At 45.0% G+C, this 17,375-nt stretch overlaps 1 long non-coding RNA gene across 1 annotated transcript; it reads left to right on the top strand.

The window, feature by feature from the left end:
• The first annotated feature begins 7 nt into the window (after positions 1-7).
• On the top strand, positions 8-11,359 carry LOC135365924 (uncharacterized). Its single transcript, XR_010414017.1, has 5 exons — positions 8-99; positions 2,405-2,484; positions 7,924-7,971; positions 10,817-10,850; positions 11,258-11,359. It is a non-coding gene; the product is annotated as an uncharacterized LOC135365924 (long non-coding RNA).
• The last annotated feature ends 6,016 nt before the right edge of the window (positions 11,360-17,375 follow it).

Below are 17,375 nucleotides of genomic sequence, written 5' to 3'. Positions count from 1 at the left end.
AGACCGAGCGGGAATTCAAGGAGAGGTACTTCGCTGATCTCCAGGCATGGATTCCGGAAACGGACGCAGTAGCTGAGACCGAGGAACCTAACGACAGCGGTAGGTAAAGCTGTACACTGCATTCAATTAATGTTTCAAACGCAGCAACCATAATACCCTGTAAAAGAAAAAAAAGGAGTAAAACGTGAAGTAATTCCAGCTTCTAGTCCCCTAGATTGCGATTACTCCCCATTTTAGTTTTTTAACCCTAAAATTTACTCCCCAGGACTGTGAATGGTAATTGAACTTCGCAAATGGTCCCCTGAATGCAACAGTATAAGTAAATATGTGTCCTTCGTGAATTCGATGAAATAAGAGTGCATGACAAGGCTACCTGAACAGCTTTTCACGCACACCGACGAAGAAATCGTCCGCTGTTCTTTCTTGCAAAATTGTGCCCTAGCGTGCTGCAACATTTTCTATCACTTGACATATCACCGGTTGACGGTTTAATCCAAATTATTTTCATTCATGCATATGGATTTTGACCCAAGGGCTGTTAGAACATAACGTGAGATGCAGTCACCACTCTGTGACATCCCCCCCCCCCGCCGTTTAGTCCTTTCCCCCATTTACTTTTATTTTCATTCCATTTTATGGAAACACATTTAGCGGCCAAAAAGACTAACCTGAGAAGAAAGAAAAAAATTACAAGAAAGAACAATTTGCAAAAAATTCGTGATGGTAACACAATCGCTAATAGACCGCCCACGATTTGCAAAGAAATGGCGCCAGAGGGTAACGCAGCGTCGCCATCTTGGTAGGCTGTGACTACTACGTAAAGAGCCTCAGCAAAGAATCAAAGTAAAGAATCACCAAGTGACGAGAAAGCCATATTAAAATGCAGCATTTGAAATTCATGTAATTCGCCTTACATATTATTAGTTGTACGTCCTTGTTGTACTCCATAGTCTGCCGGGTAGCCCTGTCTCCTGGGTAGCTCTTTCTAAAGATGGCTGCCAGGCTCTTCCATTCTCAACAGCTTGATGAGCACGCGTTTCTATCGGAGAACACGTGGTGTGTCACTCAAATCAAGCGCGAAATAAGACGTACCAAACCGCGTCCCGCACAGGATTACGACAATGACTACCGGGACGACGCTACACTTTTGTGAAGCGTTCATTCTTTTGCTTTTTTTTTTTTTCGCGGTGGACTGGGAACACGAATGAAGACACCAAAGCGACTAAAAACGTGACATCGTTTGTGTGTACCATTAATACAGAGGAACGATCCGTGACCTTGGTGAAGGAATACGTACGCGTTGTTTCGGTTTTACGATGACTGCCAACGTGGCGACCCTATGTGTGCCAACGACACGGTGACGTTTCTCAGGTAGAGGTCTGGGATAATTAAAAAACAAAGGAACTTGGTCCTACACGTGAAAATCCCTATTGGCGCATTATCTGCAATATAAATGATAGTCTTGAAGCGCATGAACATGTGCGACACAAAACGAATGATAGCGGACTCCCTTGTGAGTCAACACGAAAATTCTGCGATATTTTCTTACTGATTTTAAATCCCCGCCACTATTTTTGCAAGTTTCAAGCACTGTGTTTTCATATGTCAGTTGGCAAAATTGCCGTACTATTTCAATTAGAAGCTATTAAAACCCACAGTGCTGGGTAGGACGAGGACGTAGAATAAAAACGACAAGGACCGGCACTGAACTGCAACCAAGTGAAATTTTATTTTCGAGCAAGCCCACGCAGACACCCCTCTCACCCCCAGGGGAACATCCAACGAGATCGCGTTACACCCCCAAACATGTCCTTTAACCTCTGCCCCCTATCTGTTGTTTCGAGTGCAGATAAATTCTTCGATTTTCTTTGTGTAATCAATAGATGCTTTACTGATGCAACTATCCCCTTCTTCCCGGATAAACCTAGCCTCCTGATAAAGAAGTTTCCCTCTTCTCCGATGCGCTTGGTTTCGGTTTCGGCTCATTTGCATAGGGAGATTTGGCGGCGGATATATCAAAGTACATGACGCTTTCGTTTTTTTTTTAAATAATGAGCGACTTTAAATAATGACTGTATCCAGTTCTGTCGTATCACATTCCACGAAACCCTCTAATTAAAAAGTTAATTACTGAATGTTAGGTAGTTAGTGGTCTACTAGGTACGTACTCTCTTCGATATAATGTCTGCCTGATTCGACCAGAAATACAGCATCTATGCTATTGTCGTCTGTCTCATAAGATATATATGCGATGGATTAGAAACGCCGTTTACATCTCCATAAGAGAGATAATGGAAGAAAACTAAAATTATTCTTGGTCAAAAATTTGTCTCAAAATATTGCGTGAGAGTTCGATGCGAAGCATGTGTTACGCAACAAGAGTAGAAAAAAATTCCACATGCAGTGTTCGACTTCGACTATGAAGAGGGCCAAGAAGCAAAGACCAGTGAAGCGGAAGGAAAAGCTGATAAAGGAGTTCACAAGGTAAGGACCGTTGCAAGATCAGCCGGAAGGCATTGCTAAATGGAACTTTTTTTTTCAAGCCCGGCGGTGAAAATAATGTACAAGACGCCAACGAGGCTACATTTGTCGTTATGTGGCGTGTATTGTTTGCTACGCTGTCGGTGGTTGCTTGACTAACTACACTCTTGTCAAAGAGTGATATTAAACGGTAGGAACAACTTATTTATTTACACATGGTAAACAAGACTTTCGTGCACGAGACTGCACTTCTTCAGGTTACAAAAATATAAACATGGTACAGGCACATATATACAGTTGAAGGGGGAGCTCTGGCATGAGAGGGTGAAGAACCTGAAGAAGAACCTGAAGAACCTGAAGAAGTGCAGTCTCGTGCACGAAAGTCTTGTTTACCATGTGTAAATAAATAAGTTTTTCCTACCGTTTAATATCACTCTTTGATTTACTCACCACCGGCAACTTGACATCGACAATTTTTTCTACACTCTTGTCCTCAAATAAATTGTGTGTGTAAACATTCTTACTCTGAAACGAGATCGAGAGTACGGCAAACCTAAATGATTTGTATTTTCTTCTGAAAGCTTGTAACATCGACGTTTCATATCCGTAATAACTTTTCTGTACGTCGGGCGCTTTGGCAAACGAATTTCAAATATTGTTGCGTCAAGCAAAACTCGTGGGCTCGGTGACCCAGCAACGCTGCAGTAAATCGTACGCAACCACGCCAGTGGGCTGGAATGTACATACTGCGTGGAACACGGTTGTCTGAAAACTTCAGCGCGGGGCCCAATGGTTCGCTATTCGGCGGTGTCGCGCTCGAAGCAACTATATCCATACCCAGGGGGCTGGGACTCGCTCGTTCGTAGAAGTGTTACTACATGGAGCTGCCATCCGTTGACTCCTTCGTTCTGCAAAACTTGACGTGCTCGTTTTCCTAAATTCATCGCCTGCAATCAGAATTCGGCATACTATGTGCGTATCTCACATGTATTTGCTAAACAAATAAGTAGTCAATATTTTCCCACTACATCATTTGCTTGTTTGCTGTCGTTCATTCGCCACTTTATCATTACGAAACGCGACAGACCAGAGCATCCAATCGCGGGTGGCTTCAGTTTTGCCATTTCCCGTTCCCGTTGGTTCGCAGGGCATTCATGAAAACTATGGTTAACTGTGTGTATTCATCTTTGGACTACTGTTGTCTTCGGAAGTGCATGCCTACACTCGCTACGATTTTTTTTATTTCGCTCGCTAAGCACACAAACGCCGCTTCTACATGTGATTGGCGGAAAGCATATTCATCCGTGTCGCTGGCAAGCAGAGGGTACGCTGTGTCAGGTAGCTGGCACAGATAAGATGTGATTCACGTTTGATATGACTACGGTTGCCTTGTGATACCGATAGAGCTATCCAGTTCTGCACGCACAAAAAAAAATCTTACGTACTCAACGCAATTACACGGCCTGCCTCGCTCCCTTCGCAGGGCGTCGTTCCCTCCATCGGCCCAGTTTCGCGGTTTGTTTTCCCCCCTGAGTGCACAGTGTTGATAACAAACGGAGCAGCCCAGCTCTAGTTAGGGGGCAAAAATTTGCACACTAACAATGTCCATGACGAACGCATGGCTGCTTGCCCATGTGGTGACTCCCGGGGATAGGAGAATCCATTAACGGCGCGCGAAGCCTGGCGCGGTGCACGTGGTCGATCGGTCGTTCCGTGCGTGGTCCAGTGGCAAGGAACAGACGGGAGACTCGCCAAAAGGAGTCTTCGGGAATCAAAGGGTAAATGGCCGTCGCGATACGTGTGGCGCCGTCTCTCGTTAAGAACAGAAGAAAAACATTTTTTTTTTTCCGATTCGCTGTAAATATTCTTTCACGGAACAAGATTACGCGTACTCCCACACGTGTATTAGACCGATAAGGTATTGCAGAATCTAGGAAATGGAACATTTGTCCTAAGTCACCACAGCATCCTGTAACTGAATGGGCTGCAAAATGGCAGCAGTGGTTCTTACCGATATTTTCTACGGCGAGTTTCTCACCTTTAGTCTGACTAACGATGGACCTCATATCAACACTCCACGAGGTTTCTGAGGAACGAAGCTTTGTGGGGAAACATATTACGCCATCCAAGGAATACTTGGCTTCCACCAAGTGTATGGAATCCATCATGGCGGTGGCGGCCATGTTTCAGCATCGTTGAGGAGCCCTCGAAAAGGAACGATCGGAAGCTAACCGATCGTGACCTCGAAGAGGTCAAGAAGATCTCCGCGCGGAAAGGATAATCCCGCACGAGGTGAAGCGCATGCGCGTCGCTCCCTCCTCTCCCAACTGATACTACCCTTTGTGCTCAACCAGTTCCTGAAAACTCTATATTAGCTCCCTGCCGATGCGAGGCAACGCTCAACCGTATGCCGCCCATCGCCAAGTGGCGGGAGAGAGCGGGATGCGTGGAGCATGATTGAGCATAGAGTCACTAAATAGGGGTACAGAGTATCGCATTCCTTTTCCGCGCGGATGCCGCCGTTCGGTGTCCGCGATTGGGCCGATCGTGTCACGTGGTTCTTCCTTCCAAGAATGCGTCGTCATGTTGAGTCCCCTCCATCAAAAACCAGTTTCCTCTGTTGCGAGCTGGCTCGCCTGCGCGCTGTTCACGGGCGGATTAGGAGGCGGTTGCCGTCCCATTGCTAGGCGACGCAGCCACGCCGGACCCAAGATGGCGGTCTCGCTCGCCGGCGTGGCTCAGTGTCGCTACTCTGCTCCCTATTTAGTGACTCTAGTTGAGCACGGCCTCGCCTCGGAGACGTATAGGTATAGTTCCTTCGTTCGCGACACCGCCGAGAGGGTACCACTGCCCCATGGGCTGGTGACTTCAGATAACTGTGTCCCACATAGTACGCACTGTGATACGGTGAAATCGAAAAAAAAAATACCGCTCGTCGAAGATGCAAGGTTGATGCATCCTGCCGCATCTGTGGGGATCTGCGAAGCCTCGCACATAGTAGCGACAGAAGAGCGTGTTTCACTGATTTCACTTTCTAATCACACCAATCACACCGGAGAAATGGGTAATATGATAGCCAGCAGGCGACGCTAAGATAGACAGAGAGAGAAAGAAGACATCTAATGGCGCAGATGTGTCTGGGAGTTACAACTTTTTCAACCGAACTGCCCAAGAGTTGTCGCCACTTTTAAGAACAAGTTTAACACTACTAATTAGTAATATGCCTAAAAATGTGCCGTGTATAGTACTTCACCATTACATGGTACCTGTCCGCCAATCCGTGGACGCTGCCATCAGGGAGCCATGTGAATGGGGGGAAAAAAACTGCATGTACTCCCAAGCAGCACACAAGATCGGACCCATATTGGCCAGATATTGGCGATACGGGTATAATATAGGACCCGTTCTGCCAGGATTTCCCCCATATTGGCGCAAACTTTGCAATATGGCCCCATATTGCAGAGTTCGAACCAATATCGGAAAAAAATGTCTGCAATGTGAGCCCATGTTGCCCGTGTGCACCCCATATTGACTGAAAATGCAGAACATGGCACGTACCCGTGTTAGTATACTTGCATCAAATGCCCCAAGCAGCACGGCAAGATTGGACGCTGAAGCGTGTGAAATGGACAACACAGTACGTCGTTACATGCAACAACTTCCCGTAGATGACACACATTGTTCGAAACAGTCAACGTATCTGGCAATTCCACTGTAACATGCAGTGCAACTCAACCATTCAACTTTCCACTTTCTACAAACAGCCGCCATCTTGCTTCGCGATGCCAATCGGTCTAAACGACTGAAAGCTTGGTCGTTTGAGCGAAATCACGCGTCCTACAACTAATGCGCATGCGATGAAACTAACTAATGAAACTAATGAACTAAGTAAACTAATGAAAATACATTACTCCCTATATGCAAATCTGGCTTTATCTTGCTATTTTATTTCCTTTACGACGAAGTTGTCTATAGCCGTTCATCGTATGGTACACTCTACGAGCGGAACTTTACCGCATAGCACGCTACGCAGCAACCGCCATTCAGAATTACGTTTATTCTCTTTCGTGATTTGTGGAAAGCTCGGGATGTACAAATAACTGTATCGATCTCGATATATGTTAATTCATACAAAATGGCATACCTCCGGTTCTGTGTTTGAATTAGAAGCAGTAGTGGCACAGCTAGGTATTTTGAAGCGCTCTACGTGTTAGGTTATAGCTGTGTTCTGGCTTACTATATCACATATGAATATCGTACGGTGTCGTAACGAAGGCCTGCGCACCTTTGCTCCTTGCGGCACTTGTCAGTCCGTCAAAGTTATATCGATAGGCACGGCTCGAACACAAAATAATCCAACAAAGTACAAGGAAGTACACAAAATACTTCGGATAAAACACAGTAGACTGGTGTACCGGACGTAGTTTTTAAAACTTAAATTCATGCGCTTCAACGGCTCGTGCTTTGTCTTACTGCATAAAAATTGGTTACCACAAATGCAGCAAACAAGAACTTAGTTACTTCACCTCCCTACGGGTGAGGACGATCTTGTTATGTGGCTGCACACGATCTTGAAGAGTATGGATGCTTGTAACTAAGGCTACGGTGAAGTATTTTCTACTCGGATACTGCAGTCTTAGAGTCATACTGCAGTCTAAAGCTCTACTAACGAATCAAGCCCACGGGAACACCGAAAATGTCATTCGACACATAAATAATGCAGTATTTTCAAAAAGAAGAATCATGTCACCAAACAAGGCCGAGGCTAAAACTGTACTCGTGTTCAACTTAAGAAGGAAAAGAAATCTAGTCCGCCAACTCTCAAAATATTACTGCGCCGCATATATTAATTATATATATACCTGCTCCTGCTATGTTCATATGTAGGAAAGCTGAACGCAGAGCTTTCCCTGCGCCAGATAATGTAATCCAACGTACTGACTCTGCTAACGCATTGGCTGTTAAGACTGACCGTGTGACACTACGCTGCAGCATAAAGTGCTCTCACCTATGATGGCGTATGGTGGTGCTGCAGCATTTCTCCTGGCGCTCTATTACGTCTACTTATCTCCAACTGCGTACGTAGTTGACGGACTAGATTTATTTTGCTTCTTAAGTTGAACGCTAGCATAGAAGCTTATCCTGTCACGGTGCCTCCTTCCTAATTGTTTCCTCCAACATAGGACATACAGCTTCTTCGCAGTGCTTTTAACGAATAAATGAAGCAGTTGAATGAATGAAGAAGGCTATTGTCCTATCCATTATGGTTTAGACTTTTCTGTTTGCATACGAATACATTGCGATGTATGGAGACTGCACAGTCTCTATGATGCAGAGTATCTGTTGCGTAAGGTGAACTATACCTTCGCATACCAGGATATTTCCTTTGCGTGTGACACAGTTTTATTATCGCCACTAATGTTTTTGTTTGTCTGTTTTCAGAAACCGAATGAAAAGGTGATTCCAGCACCAACTGCACCAACTGTACAGGTAATTGAAATATATATAATATAATATAACTATATTGAATGTGCTTTCCATCATGTACAAGTAATGGGAAGAGATAACAACGCGTCCAACCGAAGGGGGTCACGCAAAATAGAGGAAATCTTGCGTAGTTAGGAATTAGGTTGCATACGATGAAGTGTCAGCAAGGCTACGCAGTCTAGTGCAGATAAATGCGTTTCATGGGCAAACTCACATGCGCAGCAACCCACACGAAGTTATGCCCCTAGAACCTGTTGCCATGCCAATAATTTTCACCACAGTCTTGGAATCCTTCGGTGTCGCTGCTCTGCTGGAGTGACAGACTAAGGTAGATCGTTGGTACATACGAACGGTAGATTGTACATACTTTTAGCAGTGTGACATTCTTGTAACGATAGTTCACACGCAGAACATCTACGTTGTTATGGTGTTACTTACAAGCAAAGTGTAACTTGAGAAGTAACTTGTGTACTTAGATAATTATGTTAAATAAAATATTCTGATCAGATCGTTGGTACCGTACACTCTTTAAAAAAAGGTGTACTTTAACTCCTTTTTCTTGCCACATATATCACTCCCTTGTGGAGAGTACAATTACTCTCAAAAAGGAGTCGCCTCACTCCCTTCAGGGAGTGGGTTTACGCTTTAACTCCCTACCGAAGAGAAATATTACTCTCCGGTAGGGAATAAAGGAGTAATGTTACTCCCTGGTGGTAGTGAGGAGACTCCTTAATTGTACTCTCCAAAAGGGAGTGATATATGTGGCAAGAAAAAGGAGTGAAAGGACACCCTTTTTTTCTTTAAGAGTGTACCGGCTAACCGATCTCGAGCTGGCGGGTTCGAACACCGACGAAGATGTCTGCAACTTGGCTGCAGGGCACTCGTTACTTAGTCACGCCCTCTTCTGTGAGAGACGTTAAATAGGGTATGCCCTGTGGGTGACTTTGGTGACACGTCATATAACCTTAAGGTGTGCAAAAGTATTCCGCTGTGGCATTGTTCACGATTATAATTCTCGAATGGATCAAGAATTATCATTGTTATTTCGAATGAGGTAACAGTGGATCTAGGCGTCCTGCCCAGCGTAGACACACGCTGCATCCACGGCAGAGAAACCCCGAGCCGATCAAGGATAGATTGTCCCTTGTCTGGGGAATTCGCTATCATGGGTACTTCACACCCGCTCAGTTCCTACTTAAGCATCCTTGCACGTCCCCGCACAATCCCATCCCTCAAACTGATGCATGCGGTACATACCCTAGAAATGCACCGAGAAGCTTGAAATAAGATTCAGCGCAAAAACGATAGTTAGTAAACAATAAAGTTCACATAATTCAGAAAAAAGGTACATAAGCCAGGACTCGAATCTATAGACCCTCCTAATTTCCGATCAAGGATATGCTGCCGAGTACGCCACGCTGGCATGGAGTTCCCTTCAGTTACATGACCTCAAGTACAAGAGGGACAGACAGAAAAACTGCGTTACTCCATTCCCTCTTACATCTTCCTCTCTCACTCATACCTTCAAGCAAGAGGCAGGGTGACGTCTAGCGCAAGTAACGAAAATTAACCGTGGCGGGTTCTATCTAAGAGAGACACAACATAACAACACACACGGTTCCAACGCCCAAGATGCCCATCTCGCACTCATGTTATGGTGCACGAACAGACGACTTCAGAAAATCCCAGTGCTCTTTGCGCACGCATTGCGTCCTGGGCGCTTGCTGAGTGGTACAGAGTTGTACGTAACGCGTTACTATATAGTAATTGCGTTACTAGTAATCAATTACCTTTCTCAGTAATTTTTTAACGTAATCAATTAATTTTGTGAGCAAGTAATTTTCCAAATAATCTGATTACAATTTTTGATAATCAATTACTGAGTAATCGATTACTTTTTTAACCTTCTGTCAGCAATGGCAACGCTTTTCAGCAAGCCAATCTGTTCTTCTGTTCCACCGCGAGTTCGACTGAAGCAATGACGCAGAGGTCTGTAGTTCACACGTGTTTCATGATAATCTTTGCAACCGCGACCTACTGGAGCAACAGTAAAATAGGTGACTGTATTGATAAATTGTGCGAGCTGAACATAACAATAGTAACGAAACAAAGAGGATGTTTCGATGTTGTTTTAAATGTGTATGTAAATCTGTATTAAATGCGTGTATGTGTTTTTATGTTGCTTTCAAATGTATTTGTGTATTTCACTGATCATGTATGTTGGTATGTCATATTAGAATTTGCAACAAGAGCTGCATAATTGCATTCACTGCAGGCATGTTGGCTTCGCTATGGCGCACAATTTAAAAGTAACGCGTTACATTTTTAATCGATAACGTATTACATTTTGGATGAAGTAATTTGTAACGGTAAAGAATTACTTTTCGCGCGGTAATAACAGTAATTGTAATCAATTACTTTTTTCGAGTAACATGTACAACTCTGGAGTGGGGTAACGCAGAATGATCCTTCACGTTTCGCTTTCGCTGACCTTAACACGTCGTGGACGATGGACTGGTAGGGGAGAAATCGAAACAGCTTGGAGGCCACCCGTTTCTTTCGTCTTAGTAAGCACCCGCAGTTCAAAGCGGCTCTAAGCACTCTGGGATTTTCTGAAGTCGTCTATACAGGGAACGAATCCTGAGTGTCACGTGTGACTGCACGCGCATACGCGCACATAAAACATATTAAACATAAATGCGAACCCTCACTCAAAGCTGTTTAGGAATTAGGCACTTGTTGACCACTTTGGACAGACGCTTTGTCACGTGCTTTCCAACGTTTTCTTACTCTCGTGCGCAGAGACGTACTGTCGTAGCGTATACTCAGCTGACAATCCTACTTTCAGGTGAAGGAACCCACGGGCAAGGAAACAAACAAAGGTGCGTATTCGACAGTTGCTTTGACGATAATTTCAACGGACGCTATGGAATCTGCAGAGCAACACGATCTATCGTAATATGGGCGTGAATCGACGGACGGCGAATGTTGCTTCAAGGACGTTAGTCGGTTGGCTTCATCATTTGAAAGAACTGCAACGAGAGTACCTGCAAAAACGAGATACTGTAATGCCACAGCGGGTCGTAGGTAATACTGAAAGCCACGTGAATGAGCTTTTCCGTGTGAAGAAACTAAGCGTAAAACGTTGCAGAGAGCTGGGCTTCCGTCTCGCTGTGTGTTTTTCAATTTTTTTTGTTGAGAGTCTGCAGCAATTTTGACCATTCGTTCTGGTTTGTTGCGACACTGTACATCTTGGATTACATGTTTTTGTTGTTTTGTTTCGTTTCAGGTGCTAAAGACACACCACCTGTGGCCAAAAACCCTCGACTAAGGCGTGAACGCTATTTCGAGTGCAATAAATGAGTGAATAAAAAGACGACTGCTCGCCAAAGCATGCGTCGTTATGTATGGCATAACCGTTCTCAAATACGATCCATCATAACTGTGGCTGCCCGCTTAGCGTGACTCGCACAAACAGCGCCTGTTCTTGCCGTGTTGGACGAATAGACTCAAGACGACACAATACTGTATAACTTTCGGAATCTTTCGTTAGCTCCAAGGTCGCTTCTGCATTTGTTAATGTGGACAACAACACTGTGACAGTGTGAGCATAAAACAGGTTGTGCACTATTTATCACGTGTGGTCCGCCCTCTGGTTTCTCACAAGAACTACGGCGACGTAATTTGCCACTTTGGAAAGACGGTTAAAAGCAAGCGCGATAGTGGCATGGATTGATAAGAAAACACGCAAAAAATATAATAACACTGCGTGAACCAGTGACATGGGTATACTGTTAAAGCCGCGTTCCCATACGCGTCAAATGCGCGCGGCAACTACGCGGGGCGGAAAATTCTTGCCGCAGTGCGGGAGAAGCCGCTTCTGCGTTCCGCTTTTCCTCGATCGCGCAATGCACGATTTTCGGCCAATAAGGTGGTCAGCGGAGACTGCGTCACGGAGGATTTTGTCTTCTTCCAGCCTCCCATGCAGTCTGCAGCAGGTTGACAGCGCCGTCAGCGGCGACATCTTGAGAGCCGCGGCACACGCTGTCGGTCGCGGCTGCTGGCGCCTAGAGGCAGGTCGCATCCGGTTTCCTCACATGTGTACCGCGTGTGGGCCCTAAAGATAATTTTTAGATGTCTTTAGACTACATTAATGTGGAATGTCCTGGAACAATGTATAAATTTGACATCGATGCTAGATGCCTTCGGTAATCGACATGTTAACTCAATAAGATACTCTACGTAGTTAAAGTGTATCCACTCGGCAACCGTGCAGCGGCATACAGGCTGAATCCTTTCTAGCGGTATCACATGAAGCACAGCTCATTGGGAGACTGCAATTGCCTTGAAGCGGGCGGCGTGACTCGCTGCGGAACTCACCTGAGAAACGCAGCTGGAGTTCTGATACCTCGGTACACTCTGACGTAGTTCACTCACCTTCGCGCGTGTTGCATTGAAGGGCAGAAAGATGTGCTGAGATGTGGCCCGTTGATCTGCTCTGTAAATTGTGAAACCGTTTGACACTTGTAAAATGTGAGTGTTCGAAGTGAAATTTAAAAGTTACAAGGTTTATTTAATTAATAAGGGTGTGCAGATTAGTCACTCACTGCTCAATTCTTAGCCGATGTCTCAGGGATTATGAGTGAAAAGAAGGTACGTTCGATGTGTCCCACCAGTGTACGCATTATTCAGCAGGGGACGTTCGTGAAACGTCCGGTATAGTACATATTTTCTCTTAGAAAGGAAATACCACTGCCTTTCTAACTCAGCCTTCTGGACTTGTCCCATATCCTACAGTTGGCAATTCAAGCTTTCTGGACCTTATGCTCTATTATCCTATTTATGTGATGCTTCAAACCCATACATTAAATTTAAGCGCCCATTTTAGTGCAGGGAAAAATGTAACGAGAGGATAGGGAGATAGCAAGCGAGCTGGTGGTGTAGATCCATGACTTAACCTAGTCTCGGGTTTTTAGGATATGGAAAAATGTGACATTTCTAGTGGAAGTAGGCACCCCAGTCTTTTGTCTCCATGTTACATACCCATGCATTGTTTCTCTGCACCTATGGGCATATAAGCAACTGCTCTGGTTGCTAAAGCACATGCTAAAATGTAACGCATCATTATGAGTTCACAAAAACAAAGCTGTCATGGCATGCCTTACTCGACAGCGATGAAACCGAACTTCTCACGCGAAAAGCCACATTATTACCTACAGTCAGGAAACCAAGTCAGGTTTTAAAGCGAGGTGAATACACTGAAGGCGTGGCAGGCAATGCCCTAGCAGTTATGGATCATATCCCTGTCTTTTCCACACACGACGTCACAAGTAAGTGCTATGGGACGTCTTTTGGCACACACCGGAATGTCCCAAGAGCCTCCGCACGATATGCTCAGACATCCTGTGTAACCCCACATCTACCAAACGTATATCCGCAGGACATCCTTTGGACGTCTCTTTGTTGTCTGGGTTGTGGGCAAATTCATGTCATGTCAGGCCCTTGTTCTACACCCAACTGTGTTTTGCAAAGTTTCTACACATCGTCTTGCCAATTATTAGGAGGCTTCATCTGAAAAACCACCAAAGATGAAATAATTTTTGCGGCATCTTTTTTTAATGACGTGGCTGTTGGTGATAATTCTGCGAGATCTAAGTGAGTGTGAGGTAGCTTCTGTAGTAGCTTGGTTTCTAACTCAAAAACTGTAATAGCTAACGTCACTAGCTGGGCTATCTGCTGTGTCCTTAATGTCCTGAATGTATTTATATAGGGAGTTGATTTGATTTGATAAGAAACGAAAAAAAACCCCAGAGAAATAGGCACTGATTACAAGAACCGGCTACATCCAGATCACTTAGGAAAACACAAATTGCTCTATTGTTGTAACAGTTCTATCATAGACAGCACACCCAATATTTTTTTATTCTTTTTTGCATGCCCCGAGGGTCAACGTTTTCCCCAACGTCTCCGCTCTTTGACAGTAACTATCTCATGCAACACAACAAGGCATCGCCTACAGAACATGATAAGAACAAAATCTGCAAAATTCCCAAGGTGATGAAAAAGGCCAACCTTCCTGAGTGACTACGTTAGCTCTAGCAAGAGAGGTCGTATCCTATGACGTCTATCATATGGCGTCATATCCACGCGTCTTGCTTTGTCCACTAGTTAGTAGTTAGTAATCGTCAGTAGTAATGTATCAGCTCAACTGGCCCACAACTCACACAGTGGCCTGGACGCCATTAATTAGCAATTAGAGCTAATTGGGACCCCCCACATTAATCAGGATAATTCAGGGAGTCATTACACTAATTGGGGAGCATCTAGGACGTGTCCAGACCACTGTGTGAGTTGTGGGCTAGTTGAGCTGCTAAAAAATAAAAAAATATGTAGAAAATAAAATGAAAAGATAGAAATAGAGTGGAGAGAAGGAGTTTAGTTGAAGATCAACGACGCCATCTTGTAGAAAGCGGTCCGGAACGGCCGCTGACTGTCGCTGGGCGACGGAGCACGGAGGCAGGTTGCAAAGCATCGCAGCTATGAACACCAGTTCCGGACATCCTGTGACGTCAGCTGTGACGTCATCATGGCATGTCTGGGCAAGTTAGGACAGCTCTGGACATGCAAGGAGAAAAACACTCGTAATACAGAGGCTGGGAAAGCTAGAGTATGCAAACCATCAATAGCTAACAAGAAAATAGAACTAGTTACACAACAAATGATCCCACCACAATAGGAGCGCAGAACCATGCGACTGCTCCATCCGAGAGGCAGGCAGAAACTGACTCGTAATGCTTTTTTGTCCTGTATAAAGCCCCGCAGCTGCATCCCCTAGCGGTTACTTTCTCAACTAATCTCACAACTAAATTATTAAGAATCACGCCAGCGCTACTCCCGTTCCCAAGGCAGAAGATGATAGAAAATGCCGGGGATGCCCGGACAACAGCAACCAGCACTGGCACGAAAATCGCAAACAAAGCGGGAACAAAGTTGACGAAAGCATTAGTTACACAACAAATCACCTCACCACAGCAGGAGCGCAGACCGATGCGACTGCTCTCCGTGACAACCAGCCAGAAACTGAGCGAGCGCGGGGAGCACACGTCTGCTTTCTTCGACAGCCGGAGAGAAACTGACTGGGGCGCCGCTCCGCGGCCGCTACGCATACGCGCTCCTAGCGCCCTCTGGGGCGACCACCTCCGAGAGGCTAAGAGTGAACAGCATTCCTGCGCCCTCTTCTCTCGTTGCTCATTGGTCGTGAGGCTAAGTGAGAAGAGCATTCCTGCGCCCCCTGCTGGCCGTTCTCATTGGTCGTGAGGCTAAGAGAGAAGAGCATTCCTGCGCCCCCTGCTGGCCGTTCTCATTGGTCGTGACGTCATACTATTGTCTCAGGGCTACCCTGTTTTTTTTTCCACTAATGCTCCTTTGGTCAATCTACAATGAAGCCACAGTATGACGTCATCATGCACCTGCGTGGCTCAAGGACGCGTACGCTCTAGACAGGGGACCTATTATTTATTGAATCACTATCCCATGATTATTTCCTTTATTCTTCTATAACGATTGCATAGGAAACTATTGCAGAAGAGCACCATGCATGAAAGCTGATCGTAGGAATTCCAAAGTCTTACTAAATGAGACTTGCAAAAGAACAAAATATCCTAACACGTAACTCCATCAACGACAAATAAGAGGACTAGGCACTCAACAAATCAGCACAGAGTACGGGTAACCAGGAGCGCAGAACTCAGGGCAGCACTATCGTCAAGACAACAATGCTCCTTGTCAAAAGAGAAAAAAATACTAAGCGTCAACAAAGGAAAGCATGCATATCGGGGCATGTCAGGACACGTCAGGACAAATCGTACGACTGCTGGGCAACAGAGGAAAACAAACACTTGAACAGAGTGAAAAAGGCACTCACCATCATTTTTCCTGTTCACAGCATTCCCTCATTGTAAATCCGCTCGTCACAAAATCCACCTGCATCGTCGAACACCATTCACCAGTGACGAACCACACATCCGCACCCCATCAGAGGCAGACAGAACCCCACCGAAGCTACGCTCTTCCACTGACGGCCAACGCCAGGAGCAGAATTTGCGTGTCGAGACCCGTCAGTGTCCAAGAGAGAAGTGAATCCTTGCGCCCCCTGCTGGCCGTTCTCATTGGTCGTGACGTCATCCTATTGTCTCAGGGCTACCCTGTTTTTTTCCACTAATGCTCCTTTGGTCAATCTGCAGTGAAGCCACGGTATGACGTCATCATGCACCTGCGTGGCTCAAGGACGCGTGCGCTCTAGACAGGGGACCTATTATTTATTGAATCACTATCCCAAGATTATTTCCTTTATTCTTCTATAACGATTGCATAGGAAACTATTGCAGAAGAGCACCATAGACAAGAGGAGATTGTAGCATTTCATTCCCAAAGTCTTACTGTACAGGAAAAAAAAATGGTTCAGCAAGACATAAAGTCACACACCTGTCCCCCTCGCGGTTACTCTCTGAACTAAATGAATCGCAAAATTATTAAGAATAGCTCTACTCCCATTCAAGGCAGCACTATCGTCAAGAATATGCCTTGTACAAAAAGAAAAAAACTACATGTAGAAGGAAAGCATGTCAGAACAAGCCCAGGCATGTCAGCACATGTTTGTCAGACAAGGGGGGAAAAAGCGAAAAGAAACAAAGAAGGAAACCAGCATCAAACTATTTCTAAGCACACGCACTCCTCTTATTCAAAAACAGTGCTCATCATAAATCTGCCCAGGACAATACACACTATTTTTCTATTGCCACACTTTTTTCCAGTAAGGGTCAATGCATTGCTACAGACCACGTGACGTCATCACATCCTGTCTGAAGAAGACACCGACAAAGACTCCTATTATTTATTGAATCGCAAGATTATTTCCTTTGTCCTACTCTTAATGACATTGATTCTCTCATTAAAATTCAACAAAAAAGCACCCCGCATATTAACGATTTTCACCCCAAAGGCTCATCATGGTCATTAGAATTACAGTAAACTGCCACTGCTCTTTTAAAATAATAAGTGAGACCACTCAACATCACCTCCAGGCTTATGTAATACATGACCCTTTCTATGCTCATACATTCGTTGTCTGAGGCTACACCTGCGAGCAAAAAAGGCGCGGAAGCCGGGTGGGCAAAGTTCCATTCGCGCATTGCGAGCATAAAGGCGGGGAAGCCTGGGAGCAAAGTTCTATTCGCGCATTCCAAAGCACAAGACAGAACGCCTTTACGGGAACACGATAGCATTCGTATACTATATTAATGATTATTGCATTGCAGTTTAGAAATACTACTACAAAACTATAATTTTAGGAGTCCATTAAAATTCTACTTTCTATGGAAACTATAATTGCCCTATTACTTGGATCG

Source organism: Ornithodoros turicata, chromosome 8 (assembly GCF_037126465.1).
Source record: "Ornithodoros turicata isolate Travis chromosome 8, ASM3712646v1, whole genome shotgun sequence".
In the NCBI taxonomy this organism is placed as follows: Eukaryota; Metazoa; Arthropoda; class Arachnida; order Ixodida; family Argasidae; genus Ornithodoros; species Ornithodoros turicata.
This window is presented reverse-complemented; position numbering and strand designations above follow the sequence as displayed.